Source organism: Gossypium hirsutum, chromosome A12 (genome assembly GCF_007990345.1).
Source record: "Gossypium hirsutum isolate 1008001.06 chromosome A12, Gossypium_hirsutum_v2.1, whole genome shotgun sequence".
Lineage (NCBI taxonomy): Eukaryota > Viridiplantae > Streptophyta > Magnoliopsida > Malvales > Malvaceae > Gossypium > Gossypium hirsutum.
The window spans coordinates 38,610,511-38,628,557 of record NC_053435.1 but is presented as its reverse complement, the minus strand read 5'-3'; the positions used below and the strand labels follow the sequence as shown (position 1 = coordinate 38,628,557).

General features: G+C 36.7%; 1 non-coding gene across 1 annotated transcript; it reads right to left on the bottom strand.

Moving 5' to 3' along the window:
* Positions 1-6,116: 6,116 nt before the first annotated feature.
* Positions 6,117-6,223, bottom strand: LOC121211617 (small nucleolar RNA R71). Its single transcript, XR_005906836.1, has one exon. It is a non-coding gene; the product is annotated as a small nucleolar RNA R71 (small nucleolar RNA).
* Between the last annotated feature and the right edge of the window lie 11,824 nt (positions 6,224-18,047).

Here is an 18,047-nt window from a genome sequence, read left to right as displayed (position 1 = left end):
GCATCATTAACAAGCTTCATATTTAGCATGCAATGGCATTAACACAAACTCCACCTAGGCCGAATCTTAACTCATCTTCATGCCTCATCACCACAACATCAAACATCAAAATACCAACCAAGAATGTAACATGCATGGCCGAATATCATCTCCATCATTTAACAAAGTTTGAACCATGGCTAGGTAGATTTCAAACTTACAACTTAAAATATACATGAATCTCAAAGAATAATATCAAACATACCTCAGTCTAGTTACATGCATGGCCAAACTTCCTCCTAATTCTCTTCCAAACCAAACATGAAGCAAGAACTCCTTCCTCCTCCCTTAGAATTTTCGGTCAAAAGAGGATGAAAAAGGATGAACAAAATTTTTCTTTTCCTTTCTTTAGCTCACGGCAATGGGGGGGAAACAACCACTCATTTTTTTGTTTTTCCTTTCTTTATTACCCATATTCCTTATTTTATTTTTTTCTTACATACCTCACTAGGCCAACATGTTCCCAACATGTTTCCACCCATAGCATGGCCAACCACTAGCTCAAATTTTGGGTAATTTGACATGCAAACCCATCATTTTCACAACATGCATTAATAGACCATTTTAAATTAGCCTATCATATTTTCACCATGTCTCATATCGATCCCTATTTAATAATTTCTCATGCAATTGGCAAAATTGGAGAATGAAACTTCCACATACTCATGTACACACATAATAAGCATAGAATATGGAAATTAATTATTTTTATGACTCGGTTTTGTGGTCCCGAAACCACTTCCCGACTAGGGTCAATTTTGGGCTATTACAGGATACAAATGTCATGGAATTAGGGTTACTAAGATTATGTGTAAGACCATATCTGGGATATGACATCGACATGAGACTTTGTGTAAGACAATAGCTGGGCTATTGGCGTCAATACGAGATTACATGTAAGACCATATCTGGGATATGACATTGGTACGATACTGTGTGTACTAGATTCCTGAGTATCCTTTAGTATTTCAAGTGGTTCAGTGGGTAATTTAATGGGTATGTCAAAGAGGAGAAAAAGCATGTATGTATTACAAATTTACACAAGTATATACATAAAGTTTACAAGCATTGACTTTATGATATTGTGAGTTCATGGTTTCCACGAGAATGTTTTTGCGAAAGCTTTTTGATTATTAATTTATACTTGTCATGTACAAAATATTTAGTAAATTCAGTTAGCGATCGTGTAATTGGCTTTCGGGCCAAATTGAGTTATGATCTAGCATGTTTGATTCACACAAATTGTGATTTATCGGATATGAGAAAAAGGAAAGATTGGCATAATTGCCTATTAAAATGATTATGAGAAGATATGGTCTTTAAACAATTGAAAGATGTTAGAATATATGCTTGAAAAGTGAACACTCATAATTAATGTGCAGGTTCATGGAGAGATTTCGATTATTTGGCTAATGTCAAGACATGTTAAATTATGCTTGCAAATTGATAGAACAAACAATGTGACTAAATAAGTTATAACTGTGAGTTTTAATGAAATTTATATTATCTTGTGTTTATATCATTGGATTTGGTAAATGATTGGTAAGAGTTTCTTATTATGTTCATACGGACTTACTAAGCTATATAGCTTACCCCCTTCCTTTCCCATGTTTTATAGTGTCGTTAAGCTAGCTCGGGTTAGAGATCGCCGGAGATCCTATCACACTATCAAGCTATCATATTAGGTATTGATGAATTCAAGTATTTAGAGTTTATGGCATGTATAGGGACTTGGTCTTTTGGTCATATGTGTTGGCTATCATTTTGTATATAGCCTTGGAAGTTGGCTAATGTTGGTTATGAGTATATTTATATTAATGTCATTTGAAATGTGGAAACTTTCATAATTTGATGTGGAGAGGTCGATGTTTTAAACATGTTTACAAATGGTATGAGAATGGCATGTTATTGTCTTGGTTGTGATTTTCATGCTTGAGTTTGTGCCATGTGATGTTGAGTAGATATATGCAAGTGATGGTGGCAAAATGGCTTGGTAAATAACCTTGTTTTTATCCACACGGGTAGACACACGGTGCGTGTCTAGGTCGTGTGTGACACACGGTAAGACCCATGGGCGTGTGATTCGGCTGTGTGTCCCCTGCACCTAAATTTTTGCAAAACAGAATGCTAGTATTGAGCACACGGGTATGAAACACAGTTGTGTGCCTCAGCCATATGAAGGACACAACCTCGAGACATGGGCATGTGCCATGGCTGTGTGACTTCAATTTGCTCTTGGGTGAAAAACAGAGAGTTACATGGGTTAAGGACATGGGCATGTTTGACCACATGGTCTGCCCACACGGGCATGTCCCAAGCCACACGAGCATGTGACTCCTATTTTAGCAAAAATTTTCTAAGCTTGGTAAAATTTTCCTGAGTTCTCGGTTTGGTCCCGAACCACCTCCAATGCATGTTTTGAGCCTCGTAGGCTCGTAATAGGGACTTTATAATTAATTCCAAAAAGTTTGAATTTAATGCCAGATTTTATGGCTCAGAAGTGTATGTTTGCTTGTGTTTAAGTCCGGTAATGCCTCGTACCTTGTTCCAGAGTCGAATACGGGTAAGGGGTGTTACATGTAGTGCATTCTTACAAAACAAGCTACCTCCAAAACTGAAGGACTCTAGAAGCTTAATGATACACTGTAACATCAGAGAATCTTACTCCGATAAAGCTTTGTGTGACCTTGGAGCAATCATCACCTTGATGCCCAAATCTATTTTCAAACTATTAGGAATAGGTGAAGTAAGACCCACTACTGTGACACTTCAACTTACGGATCATTCGTTAGCATGTCTCAGGGGAAAGATCGAGGATGTTTTGGTAAGGGTTGATAATTTTATTTTTCTAGCTAACTTTATTGTGTTAGACTTTGAAGCAGATAAAGAAGTTCCGATCATCATAGGGAGACCTTTCCTAATCACAAGAAGAACATTGATAGATGTGCAAAAAGGAGAACTCACAATGAGAGTTCAAGATGATAATGTAACATTTAACATTCTGAAGGCCATGAAATTTCTCGATCTGATGAAGGAATCTTCAGTAATGGAGAATTAGGAACCTTACTTTCTATGGAATACAAGAGAAATTTTAAAGAAGACCCATCAGAGTACACTTTAGGGTCTGAACCCTTGGAAGATGAAGAAGATAATGAAGGTATGGCTTTGATGGAACCCAATTTGAGGAGTTATGTTCAACCACTATGGTTCGAACCACTAGAGTTGGAAGTTCAGGAATTTACACAACCCAAGTTGCCAATCGAGGAACTGCCTAACCTTGAACTAAAGGTACTTCTATCCTATTTAAAATATCTTTATTTAGGTAATAGTTCTTCTTTACCTGTGATTGTTTCAGTAGAACTGACAGAACACTAAAAGGAGCAATTGATTATTGTTTTAAAGAAATTTAGAAAGGCAATTGGTTGAACCATAGTTGATATACTTGGTATAAGCCCTTCCTTCTATATACATAAGATTATTTCAGAGGAAGGTGAGCGAGGTAGAATCAATGGGAAAAGGAGGCTTAACCCTATCATGAAAGAAGTGGTATAGAAGGAGGTGATCAAATGGTTAGATGCAGGAATTATCTACCTCCATCTCAGATAATTCTTGGGTAAGTCCAGTACAATATGTACCAAAGTAAGGTGGAATCATGATCGAGAATGAACGTAAGGAGTTAATCCCTCACGGGTTGGAGAATTTGTATTGACAATTGCAAATTGAAGAAAGCCACTTATAAGGATTATATTTCATTGCCTTTAATGGATCAGATGTTAGATTGACTGGAAGGTAACGAATTTTATTACTTTTTATATAGATAGTCAGGATACAACCAAATAGTTGTAGCCCCGGAAGACCAACATAAAACTACTTTTACTTGCCCATACGATACTTTTGCCTTTCGGCAAATTCCTTTCGGCTTAAGTCATGCACCTGCCACATTTCAGCAATGTATGATGATAGTTTTAACTGATATGGTTGAAAATTTTGTTAAGGTTTTCATAGATGATTGATAAACCATAATATATATATATTTTTACCCCATGCTTGGCATATTCATGGATGGTTTTTCCTTGGTTTCATTGAATTTGATGCTCCTAATCCTTTAATTTCATGTTTTATACTTAGGAAAGCTTAGGATAGCAAAAAGAGTGAGAAACGGGCCAAAAACAGACAAATTAGGCCTAAATCAGTATTTCACACGGGCTAGGCACTTCCACACGGGTGATCCACACTCCCATGTGTGACACACGGGTAGACCACACGCCCGTGTGTCATGGCCATGTCGACATTAATCCAAGTCAGAATTGCGCACGGCCTAAGCACCTTCACACGGGCGTGGCACACAGTCATGTCCCTGTCAAGCCCAAGTCTAGTTCTACTCGGAAAAGGCTAATTTTGGGCTATTTTGGGCATTTGAAAGTCTATATAAACACCCTAGAAGAGGATTAGAGGGAACACGGAGAGTTGAAGGCAGAAAATACCCAATGACAGCCATCAAAATCACCTCAGAGGTAGGATCTACATCAAGACTAAAGAATTCCATCCAATTTCCTAGAAGTTCTTTGGGTTTCTTTATGTTTTTTTTGTTTCCCAAACTTTGAGATGTCTTCTATTATTATTATGAACTAAACTACCTAAGTACCTAAGGGAGATAAAACCTAAGACGGATCTTATTATTATTTGAGTTATATGATAAATACTTGTTCTTATTCTTAATTGTGAATTTAACTCTTGCTTTAATATTCCAGGATATTAATTTAGGTTTTTGATGTGCTTATTCAGTGGAGCAAAAGTCCCTGTTTAAGAGTAGATCATTCATAATTAAGTGGAGTTTCATGCAATCCTAGAGATAGGACAACATAAATCTATCGAGTTAGAGTCAAATATAATAAGGGAATCCATAGATTGAGTTAATGCGACAATAGGGGTTTTAATTAGAAAGAGATTTCAATTAATCAACCTAGAGTCAGTTGTTTTTAGTCTTGAGAGAGATATTAACATAAATCAGGGATTTCTATGGGTTAAGTCAAGTGAATAAATCGTCTAGTTCAAAGGTAATAAGTGAAGTCTAGGTGGATTCTTCCTTAGGTATTGTCTTCTCCATTAGTTTTCAAAAAAGTATTTTTCAACATTAATCTATGTTGTAATCTTAGTTTATTAGATAAATAGTTTTACATAAAACATTCTCTTAAATTTTAGGCTAGATAATAAGAAGATATTAATTACTAGTACTTTTAGTCCTCGTGGATACGATATTTCTGGTCTCACCATAACTATTCTACTGTTGATAGGTGAACTTGCCTTAAGTCGAATTTTTAGTTAGTTTCACGACCATCAAGTTTTTGGCGCCATTGCTGGGGACTAAGATATTATGAACGCTTAATTTTTATTACTTTAGCCATTCTTTATTTTTATTGCAATTTAATTTTGTTTTTAATTTTTCTAAATTAATAAATTTTATTTTCTTTACTTCCGGCAAGTTTTTATAGTTTATGACTAGAAGAAACCTATCAGGACTTCTACTTTTCGATAGTGAGATCGAAAGCACAGATCGCAGAAATTGAAGAGAAATAAGGCGAAGCCTACAATACATAGAGGAAGGGCAAGATGACGATATTCACAGCACAACCGAGGAGATGGCTGAAAATCAGAATAATCCAGTACCTTCTGTGGTTGCTGCAAATCCAGTAAATCAGAATCTTACTCCTCGTACTATGTATGATTATGCTAAACGTACTTTAACAAGAACTGAATCGAGTGTAGTTAGGCCTACTGTTGCTGCAAATAATTTTAGACTGAAACGTAACACGATTCAAATGATACAACAGTTTGTTCAGTTTGATGGTTTGCAGGACGAATATCCAAACACTTAGTTAGTAAATTTTCTAGAATTCTGCGACACTTTTAAGATCAATGACATTTCTGACGGTGCAATTCACTTTCAGTTGTTTCCATTCTCATTGAGGAACAAAGCTAAACAGTGGTTAAACTCGTTACCATGAGGGTCAATCACTACTTGGGAACAAATGACCGAAAATTTTTTACTAAAATATTTTTTGTCGGCTAAAATGGCTAAACTAAGGAATGATATTTCTTCTTTTGTGCAGATGGATTTAGAAACACTCTACGATGCATGGGAGAGATACAAGGATCTATTGAGAAGGTGCCCTTACCATGGGTTAGCTCTTTGGCTACAAGTTAAAACTTTCCACAACGGTTTGAATTCCTCGACTAGACAGATGATTGACGCAGCTACTGGTGGGACTATTAACAATAAGACACTTAAAGAGGCTTATGAGTTTATAGAAGAGATGTCACTAAATAATTATCAGTGGCAAGTCATGAGGACAAAGCCGACGAAAGTAGCCGGTGTTTTTAACGTTGATTCATTTACTATGCTTTCTAATCAGGTAGAACTTTTGAATAGGAAAATTGATGGTTTACTCAGTTTTTCACAGGTTCATCCAGTAATGCAGTGTGATGTAAGTGGAGGTGGAACAAGCAATTTAGACTATCCATCCTACGGCCCAAACATGGACAATGAGCAAATGAACTTTATGGGTAATAATCCTCGACCTCAAAATAATCCTTATAGTAACACTTACAATGCAGGTTGGAGGAACCACCCAAATTTCTCATGGGGAGGCCAAGGAAATCAAAGACCGCCACCCCCTCCAGGCTACCAACAACAACCTTACCAGCCAGAGAAAAAGCCGAACCTTGAGGAAATGATGACAAAATTTATCTCAGTAGCGGAGAATCATTTTCAGAATACTAAAACTGCACTTAAAAATTAACAAGCATCAATTCAAGGGCTCAAGAACCAAATAGGACTGCTAGCTAAGATGATTTCAGAGAGACCACTAGGGAGCCTACCTAGCAATACCGAACCCAATCCAAAAGAGCATGTGAAAGCAGTTACATTAAGGAGTGGGAATGTAACAACCCGTTTTTAGGGTTAATCAGAACAGTGGTTTCGGGGCCACTAAATCCGATGAGTAGGTTTGTAAATATTATATTTAATATTTATGAGTTAATTGTGAGTTAAAAAAGGTTTTTGATATTGTGATTTTTGTTTTATAAGCGATTTATTAAGCTCAAGTGGTATGACCCTAAGGTCAAGTGGGTTTAGAAAATGAGGTATCGAGACTCATTTCTATAAACCGAGTCGTAAATATTTTTATAAATATTTATAGAGTGGCAATAGGATGATATTAAAGTTTCATTGAAAAATTTTATTGTTTTGATAGTTAATGAAGCAAAAAGGACTAAATCGCGCAAAGCGTAAAAGTTGTGTTCTATAAGTTAAAGATATTAAATAGCTATGGAATTAAATAGTGGGAGTCCTTAAGTGGTAATTATTCCATAATTGTTGGTAGTGGAATTCCATGGCTTGGTATAATGGAAATTATTAATGTATATTAAGGTTAAATATGGTATTTGGTAATTATAATAAAATAAAATAAAACAAAAGCCAAATTACATGCTATCATCTTCATCAATAGCCGAATGTGAGAAAGAAAATAATGTTCTCAAAGCTTTGAAGGTTCGGCCATGGTTGTTCATGCATGTAAGTCCATGTCGTCTCGGTTTTTAATAATTTTTACGTTTTTGAGATCGTTGCGTCGTAATCTAGCTAGCCCGTACCTCTAATTTTAAAATTGTTAAAGTATTTGGATGATGCCATTATTGAATGTTTGAGTATCTTGTTGTTTGATGATGAGTAATAAATCTTTGATGTTTGATTTTCATGTTTGATTAAGTGATTTTTGATAAAAATGTGTATTAAGGACTAAATTTAGAAATTTGTAAATTGAGGGGTCAAAACGTGAAATAAATAAAAGAAATGGGTTGCTAGAGACCTAAGGTAAATTCGGCCAAACATGGGTTTGATGAAATTTTGAGTAATTTGTGTTATTTTGAAATAGGGATTAAATTGTAAAAATGTGAAATGTTAGGGGATAAAATGCAAAATGCCCAAATTATGTGTCTTTAGATAAAATTTAATGAAATGTTGAATAAGTGAGCTAATTTTGATATTAATTAGATTGGCAAAAGTAGAATTCGGATTTGGATCGGGGGGAAATCAAAATGGTCGATTAGTCGTCTCGTTCTGATTATCGTCTTCCGAGGTAAGTCCTTAAGTAATTATATTTGATTTGCTGCGCGCTTAAGATTATATAATATGGTAAGTAATTATTTGGCGTTTACAAGTTCGAATTGCAATAAGTATATTGAATTTCGGCTATAAAGTCGAATATGAAATGGGTGATTTATGTATATAATGTGGCCGAATGACTATTAAGTGATGATGTGAAAGTGTGTAATATGTGTATACAATTTTATTGTACTTGTTTGTATAAAGTCGAATGTGAATTGAATGGTATATATGTGGTGACAGCGTAGCTATTATGAAACAAAGTCAAAGAATGGGATATTTGTATAATAGATGAATTGTGACTATTGTTCCTACTTGATCGAGGTTGTGTGTGCAATAATTTGTGAATATGGCATATAGTCGAATGGTTATTAAAAGTGAAACTAGGATAATGAAAAGATTATGTGTTCCTTGTGTATGATTATTGAACCGAAAGTTAAAAGGTAGGTGTACATTTTGTGCTTATATTCGAATGAAGCAATTAAATTGCTAATGTGAAATGTTATGTGAAATGTTATGTGAAATGTGTTAACATGTGAATAAATATGCAAGACACTGAAAATGTATCCGGGCTAAAGTCCCGCAGGCTTCGTGTGGAAATGTATCCGGGCTAAAGTCCCGCAGGCTTCGTGCTGGAAATGTATCCGGGCTAAAGTCCCGCAAGCTTCGTGTTGGAAATATATCCGGGCCAAAGTCCCGTAGGCTTCGTGCTGGAAATGTATCCGGACTAAAGTCCCGCAGGCTTCGTGCTGGAAATGTATCCGGGCCAAAGTCCCGTAGGCTTCGTGCTGGAAATGTATCCGGGCCAAAGTCCCGCAGGCTTCGTGCTGGAAATGTATCCGGGTTAAAGTCTCGCAGGCTTTGTGCTGATAATATAATTTCGGGTTTTATACCTAGTGGGCCAAGTGCCGATGAATTTGATAAAAGTATACAATTACAAGATCCTACACTAAGTTGACAAATTGAAAGTGCATTACATATTAAGTTGGCCAGGTATGTATCATGTACTCGTATGCGATTTTGATTTGAATTAAATTATAAATATATAAAGTGATGCATCTGTGAATAAGTGTTATGACTATAAATGTGATTGTGATATATTCGGTAAATATGTGAAGTTATGTGAAGTGATTCTATGTTTATATTCAAATATAAACACTTGGTCCTTGTGGAAAGGTTTGTGGAAGTATATGATTTTATTTTTAGGTGATTACGATCTTGGAAAATTAAATGTGAATATGATATTGTATTTCATTCGTTTCAATTGAACTAAAGCTGATAGTGAAGCATTTTAATGCCTATGTTATATGAGTTCGATCTTGAATGACATGATATACATGTTTAGATAATTTGAATGCAAGGAATGTGTGAAAGAGCAAATTTGTAATAAATCTGCGTGGGACAGCAACTGTAGCGTGATTTTGGAAAATCACCATAAATTGTGGAAATTGAATTAGAAGCTGAATAAATTATGAAATTAAAGCTTAATGAGTCTAGTTTCTTATAAAAGAAACCATGTAAGCAAAAGAACTTTAGATAATGATATATTTGAAGTGGAGTGAGACAGAGTCGAAATGACTTTGAAATCCTGTGTTCTGTCTTTAGAAAATCATTGTAAATTGTACAATGATTATTATAAGATAAAATTTATATTCTTAGACTCCTTAATGAGCCTAGTTTCAAATGAAGTAAACGATAACATATTTCGAATTCTATATAATGAGACAATTGATTTGTAGTGAAGAGTGGTCAGAATAGTCAAACAGTGAAACAGGGGAAACTTCAATAAAAATCTGGTATTGATTGGTCAAACCAAAAATTCTGAAAATTTTATGGATGGAAGATATATAAGTCTATTTTTAGGAAAAAATAACGACACTTTATTTGGAGTTTCTTATCTCCAGTTATAAATAATTTAGTGACTGTTGCTCAGGAAAACAGCTTGTAGTGAATTTGTGATTTTGTTGCAAACACGGATAAAACTAGTTAATGAGATACTTTTCGAGTTCTTATGATCTTATTTGTGATTTCAATATTTGGTTTTAATTGAGTGCAGATTCAAGTGAGGTGAATTTTCTAAATATGCATTATGTTCATGGATACTTGGCCGAAATGGCAATTACCTAGGAATGATTTCTTGAAAATTTGAAATAATCGAGCTATAAGTAAATTAATTGTTTGCATTGCTTAAAACTTACTAAGCATTGAAGCTTACTCCGTGTTCTCTTTTCCATTCCTTATAGGTTTATCCTTTAGTTCGAGTTGGAAGAGCCGGAGATATCATCACACTATCGAGTCATTATGTGAGTTGAGAAGATGGTATATCATCATGATTTAAGGCATGTATAGGATAGACTATACGTAGAATGATATTTTGTCTTTGTATACATTATAGCCATGCGAAGATGGCTCGCTTATTTTGTTTAGAGAAGCCTTATAATTGAACTAATGTGTTGAAATGTTTTAGTTATAACTTGATAGTAGTTAATTTGTTATTAGATATTCGGTTATGTTTTGATAGTTAGTCATTTTGGAAATTTATAAGAGCTCTTATGAAAAATCAATGAGACAGGTTGCATTGTTGATAATTTTTGTCTCGTAAATATCTTTGACCTTATAGAAGTTTTGTTCAGTCAAGTAATACCTCATAACCTTATTCCGGCAACGGATACGGGTTAGGAGTGTTACAGGGAAAGTGTTAGCTGAATCTAAAAAGAAGCTGCAACCAGAACCTGATAGAAAAGAAGTTGAGGAGGAAGAACCCGAAAAGAATAAAAAACCGGTGTTGAGGAAATAAAAACCATCAATCCCATACCCAGAAAAGTTGAAGAAAGACCATATGGATGCACAATTCGGTAAATTTCTCGAACTTTTTAAATAATTACATATTAATTTACCTTTTGTTCAAGCTATCTCGCAGATGCCTACATATGAAAATTTTTTAAAGGATCTTCTAACAAATAAAAGGAAGTTTGAAGACTTGTCTACAGTGGAACTCAACAAGGAATGCTCGGCCATACTCAAAATAAACTGCCAACCAAACTGAAAGATCCAGGAAGTTTTACTATTCCTTGCTTAATTAGTAGTTTGAATGTTGAGAAAGCAATAGCTGATTTAGGTGCTAGCATTAATTTGATGCCATATAAAATGTTCAAGCAACTTGGTCTTGAGGAACGGAAACCCACTAGGATGAGTGTTCAAGTAGCTGTTAGATCTATTAAATATCCTAGATGTATTATAGAGGACGTACTTGTAAATGTAGATAAATTTATATTCCCTGTTGATTTTGTTGTACTTGACATGGATAAGGATGTTAAGGTGCCTTTAATTTTAGGTCATCCATTTTTAGCCATTACTAGGGCTGTTATTGATGTGGGTGATGGTAAACTTGTGCTTAGAGTGGGTGACGAAGAGATTATTTTTAAAATTTATGATGCCATGAGATTTTCTAGGGAACAGGATGACTCATGTTATTTTATTGACTCTATTGATCATGCTACTCAAGACTCTTTACAGGAAATTGTACATAAGGACACGTTGGAACTGTGTCTTACCAAAGGAGAGGAGGTAAATGATGATGACTCTGAGATAGGTAAGTTAAAAGCTAAACTAAATTCCAATGAGCCTTCACCGAGACAGAAGAGATACGAGGGTATTGAGGTAAACAATGAATTAAAATTAAAACCTTCTGTTGAAGAACCGCCTAAATTGGAATTAAAGAAATTACCAGATTACTTAGAATACGGGTTTCTTGGAGATAATTCCACATTACCAGTAATTATTACTTCAGATTTATAGCCAACCGAAAAAGACGGGTTACTCAAAGTATTAAAGGAGCATAAAATAGCCATAGCTTGGAAGATTTCTGACATAAGAGGGATTAACCCTTTTTTTTTGCACACATAAAATTTTAATGGAAGATGAATTCAAAGCCTGTGTACAAGCTCGAAAACGGTTGAATCCTAACTTGAAAGAAGTCGTAAAAGCTGAGGTAATCAAACTTCTAGATGCTAGAATTATTTATCCTATTTCTGATAGTTCCTGGGTGAGTCCTGTGCAAGTTGTTCCTAAGAAAGGAGCCATGACTATCGTGGCCAATGAGAAGAATAAATTAATTCCAACACAAACAGTCACAGGATAGAGAGTCTACATTGACTATAGGAAATTGAACGATGCCACAAGAAAAGATCACTTTCCCCTACCATTCATTGATCAGATGTTGGAAAGATTATCTGGACATATGTATTATTGCTTTCTAGATGGACTCTCCGGTTATTTCTAAATCCTGATAGCTCGTGAGGACCAAGAGAAAATGACATTTACATGTCCATACGGTACGTTTGCTTATCGATAAATGCCTTTTGGATTATGTAATGCTCCTACTACTTTTCAGCGATGCATGTTGGCCATTTTTTGATGAACTCGTGGAAGACATTATGGAGGTATTTATGGATGACTTCTCGGTATTCAGGAACTCTTTCCATCTTTGCCTTAAAAATTTAAAACGAGTTTTAATTAGATGTGAGGAAACAAATCTTGTACTGAATTGGGAAAAATGTCACTTCATGGTTCATGAAGGAATTGTGTTAGGCCATAAAATTTCTAGTAAGGGAATCAAGGTTGATAAAGCAAAAGTTGAAACTATTGAGAAACTACCTCCCCCTAATTTAGTTAAGGCTATTCGTAGTTTCTTAGGTCATGCTGGATTTTATAGAAGATTTATTAAAGATTTTGTTTAAAAGACGTACCTTTCAATTTCAGTCAGAATTGTTTAAAAGCGTTCAATACTCTTAAGGATAAATTAATTAACGCTCCGATTGTAGTTGCACCTGATTGGAATTTACCTTTTGAATTAATGTGTGATGCGAGTGATTTTGCAGTAGAAGCGGTTCTTGGACAGCAAAAAGACAAGCACTTTTAACCTTTTTATTATGCTAGCAAAACATTGACAGCTACACAAGAAAACTATATGACGACTGAGAAAGAATTATTGGCTGTGGTTTTTGCATTCGATAAATTTAGACCATATTTAATATTGTCTAAAGTTTTCGTTTACACTGACCATTCAGCTCTTTGATACCTCCTTACTAAAACAGATGCGAAACCTCGACTAATAAGATGAATTTTATTATTACAAGAATTCGATTTAGAAATTCAAGATAAGAAAGGAGCAGAAAAGATCATCTATCCAGATTAGAAAACCCACATCTCAATGAACTGAACGAACAAGAGATAAATGACTCATTCCCAGAAGAACAACTTTTGCTATCTCTGACTCTAAGGGACCTTGGTTTGCAGACATTGCGAATTATTTACCCGTTAACATTATACCAAAAAGGTTGACACATCAGCAAAATATACGATTCTTCACTGATGTGAAAAATCTTTTTTGGAAAGTACCTTTTCTTTTTCATATATACGCAGATCAAGTAATTTGAAGATGCATTACAAAGACAGAAGCAATTAAAATTTTGGATCATTGTCACTCAAGACTGCTGGGGAACATTACACTGGAACCAGGACCACACATAAAACACTCTAATCAGGTTTTTATGGGCCGACACTATTCAAAGACGCCAACAGGTATGTTGCTACTTGCGATAAATGCCAACGAATAGGTAATATTTCTAAATGTGATGAAATGCCCCAAACGTACATGCTCTTATGTGAAATATTTGATGTATGGGGTATTAATTTCATGGGTCCATTCCCTAGCTCATTTGGGAATAAATACATATTAGTAGCCGTTGATTATATGTCTAAATAGGTGGAAGCCCAAGCCTTACCTACTAATGATGCTAGAGTAGTGGTGAAGTTACTTAAGAAACTTTTCTCTCAATTTGGAACACCTAGAGTAATCATCAGTGATAGGGGAACTCATTTCGTAATACTAAATTTGATAAAACTCTTAAGAAATATGGAGTTTACCACAGAACAGCTACCCCTTACCATCCTCAAACTAGTGGACAAGTCGAAGTCGCTAACCGAGAACTTAAATGCATTATAGAAAAGACTGTAGAGTCAAATAGCAAGGATTGGGCAAAGAAAATAGATGATATTTTATGGGCCTATAGAACTACTTTTAAGATCCTCATAGAAATATCCCTTTACAAACTTGTTTATGGGAAGAGTTGTCATTTACTGTTTGAATTGGAGCATAAAGCATTCTGGGCTATAAAATTTCTAAACTTTGATCCAAAACTTGCAGGTGAAAGGAGATTGATGTAGCTAAACGAGTTAGATGAATGGCAAGCTAATGCCTATGAGAATTTACGAATATAAAAGGAAGTAATAAAGCGTCACCATGATGCTCGTTTCAAGCAAAACAAGCAATTTGAAATTGGAGATTTTGTCCTGTTATACAACTCAAGGCTCAAATTGTTCCCTGGGAAGCTTAAATCATGATGGTCAGGTCCATCAATAGTCCAAATTGTCTTTCCATATGGCACAGTAGAGGTAAAGTCACCCAACACAAGGCACTTTCAAGGTAAATGGACATCGGCTTAAATTTTATAACGGTGAGGATTTCAAAGATAAAGGAGAGGAGCTATGGCTCCGCGAAACTGAATAAACATACATACCAGGTAAAGTCGAACTTAGACTCTGAATAAGCACTTCTCGGGAGGCAACCCAAGCACTAACCCAACTAAATAACTTAGTTGTTTTTCCTTTCGCTTTATAATCTGACAGCAGGTATTTTTCGCAAACACGGCCCAGCACACGGGCGTGCTTTAGTCCGTGGGCTCCCCATGGGGAGGTGACACGGGCACCCTGGCCGTGCTAAAATAGGACAAACATTTTTCCCAAGATAGGATGACACACGGGCTGCGATAAATAGCCACAGCCGTGGGCACCACACGGTTAAGGGACACAGGCGTGTCCCAGACCGTGGTAAAACTAGACCTTAATTTCAAAAAAAAAAAGATCAACAGAGACATGGCCTACGATAAATCACCACAACTGTACAAGGTGGCTGTGGCAGTCACACGGCCTGTCACACGGGCGTGCTTGAGGCCATGTGAGAACTTGCCTAAAATTTGAAACGATAAACAAAGTCAGAATAGAACATGGGAGTAGGCCACAGCCGTGCTTAACAGCAGTGCGCAATCCTGATTAATTAACACGGGCGTGTTAGACTGAACATGAGCGTGTGAGAAACGAAAGGGAGTAGCACATGGCCATTCGATGTGGGCGTGTTGGGCACAAGGCATAGACACACGAGCATGTCTGAAGGCCGTGTGCGATTCTGACTCGAAACATCGACCCACAAGCATAAGCCATGAACACGGGCATGGGAGAAACAAACGAAAGTGTACACGGCCATGCACCGTAGCCGTGAGCACCACACGGCCTGGGAACACGGGCGTGTCGAAAGACCGTGTGGGAATCTGACTATGATTTCACGACAAAAATGGGCTTGGAGCATACCACACGGGTGTGGGCCATGGTCGTGTGGCCCAAAACAGGGCTTACACGACCGCTGTCCCCCTTTTTTATTCCCCCTAACCCTAATTTCTTCCTATCTCCCTTCACTATTCATCATCTTCTCCCACCAGCCACCCTTTTTTTTCTCTTTTCTTTTCTTTATTTTTCTTTCCTTTCTCTCTTTTCCCTTCTTCTTTCCACTATCTCCCTATTTTCTTCCCCAACTAGCCCCATTCCCCTTCTCCTCTTTTATTCCCCCTTTCGTTTCCTTTCCTTTCCTCCTCCTTCACTTTTTCCTCCTCAGTTCACGCACTCCCCCCATCAACCAACCCACCTCAGGCGCGCACAAACCCCGTCAAGCACCACCGTTGTTCATCAGTCGTTTGTCCCTCCTTTGACCCCTACTACCTTCATTTCTTTATTCTATTTCTTGATTTATTCTTGGTTATTCTTTCCACTGCTAATGAATTGCATGCTTATGATTCTTATTTCTGTTTAGTGATTTTCAATTTTATTGATGATAAAGTTTTACTTAGTCTTTTGTGTCTTCATTGATTTCCATTCCTTTCTGCTCTACCCACATGATTAGCATTATCAATAGGTCCTTACCATATTTCATTTATGTCTCAGTATCTATTTAATTTTTCATAATGCTCTCATGCCTATTATTAGTCTAAATCAGTTCCTAGTCATTTTTAAATATTTATCACTATTTCGGGTATTCTCTATTATAACTTGATTTGTCTTTTAGCTCGGCTTTGTTTAGTTTTTGTACTATTTTCTTTTTTTATTTGTTAATATCCCTTTGCCCCTTTGATTCATATGCAGTATCACCACTTGGTTTTATCCTGCTTGAGTTTTTTGCCATATTATTTTACGAACAAGTTATTATTTTGGACTACTCAGATTTTGGTTGCAGATGTGGCCATTGTTATTAATGACCTAATATTTTATTTGCAGATATCATGACAAACCTAAAAGGCAAGAAAGTTGCGGTTCCCACCTCTAAAAAATGAAAAGGAGTGACATCCTCATTTGGCCCCACCGTTGAGATACGACATCCATTCCTCCAATTTTCACCAGGGCCCTAGGAGGAACTATTTCAAATTCTACGTGCCCGACCCCTTGGTGTGGGGCGTTGCATCAATTGGGCTGCACTAGAGCAGGTCCACCTAGCTGATTTGGTTTGGGCATTGCTTGCCACCACTCCGTGGGACCATTTCCTTGATATCATCGAGCCGACATATTTGGAATTCACCTTGGAACTCGGCTCGACTTTCCAGTTTCGAATAGTGATGGCAGAGTACGACGTCCCAGGAAAAGTTAAATTCTGCCTTGGTGGTCTAGTACGTCAGTTGAGTGTCCCCGAATTTGGAGCTGCCTTGGGACTATATACCGACGAGTTTATGGAGGCCAACCATTTCCCTCACGTCCACCGCCACATACATCGTTCACCTTCATCGTGTTGGGTAGACCTCTAGCCTGCTACAGGCATTTATGATCCTAGTCATTCAAATGCATCGGCTCTAGCTCTAGCTCTGCGCTATCTCCATGCCCTTTTGGCACACACATTAATAGGGGGGAAAAAGAGCACTGGCGCTGTCAACACCCACGACGCATACTTCCTGTGGAGCATGAGGCAAGAGCATATTTTTTATCTCCTTACTTTGTCGCCCTTGCCTCTCGCCACCAGACAAAACGACACCAAAAGGGAGTCATCAACATCGGCCCATATGTGACTCATCTAGCATGATATTTTGGACTCCTAAATATAGTGGCGTAGTCTTCATCGCTCACTCTCATTGGCCAGATGTCCTCATAGGGCATCCAAAGTATGCTCTATATGTGAATGATTGAGAGTCATCATGGGTTCGACCCTCCTCAGTACCGACTCGTACGAGCTACCAATGAGGATGATACCGATGATGATATCCCTGCATTTCAGGGGGACCCACCTTCACAGCCACCACCGAGTCATTGACCAGTTCATCCGGCTACTTCATTGTCTGAGTTTCTGACCACTTTCATCGCTTTGAGAAATATTGCAATCAGCAACTCGACAGCATCGAGGCAACTCTACAACAAATTTGACAACATTTTCACATATTGCTTCAGCACTGCTACCTCACAATCCAGATGTCGGCGAGGACTTTTAAGTCCATTTAATTTTCAACTTGTTTTTCTTTTTCTTTTATTTTTATTTTTGCGTTTCTTTTGCACTTTCGTTATCATTTTCTTACAAGACTTTTATTAGTATAATTTGAATTTTCTTTTATCTAGTTATTTCATTATTACTACCATAACAAACCTATACATATATATCCCTTAAATATTATTGATGGCATCGCAGTTTCAAAAGTTTCAGTCGATGGGTACTACTAAGGAATATACAAACAATCCTCCACGACTGCCATGTCCTGCT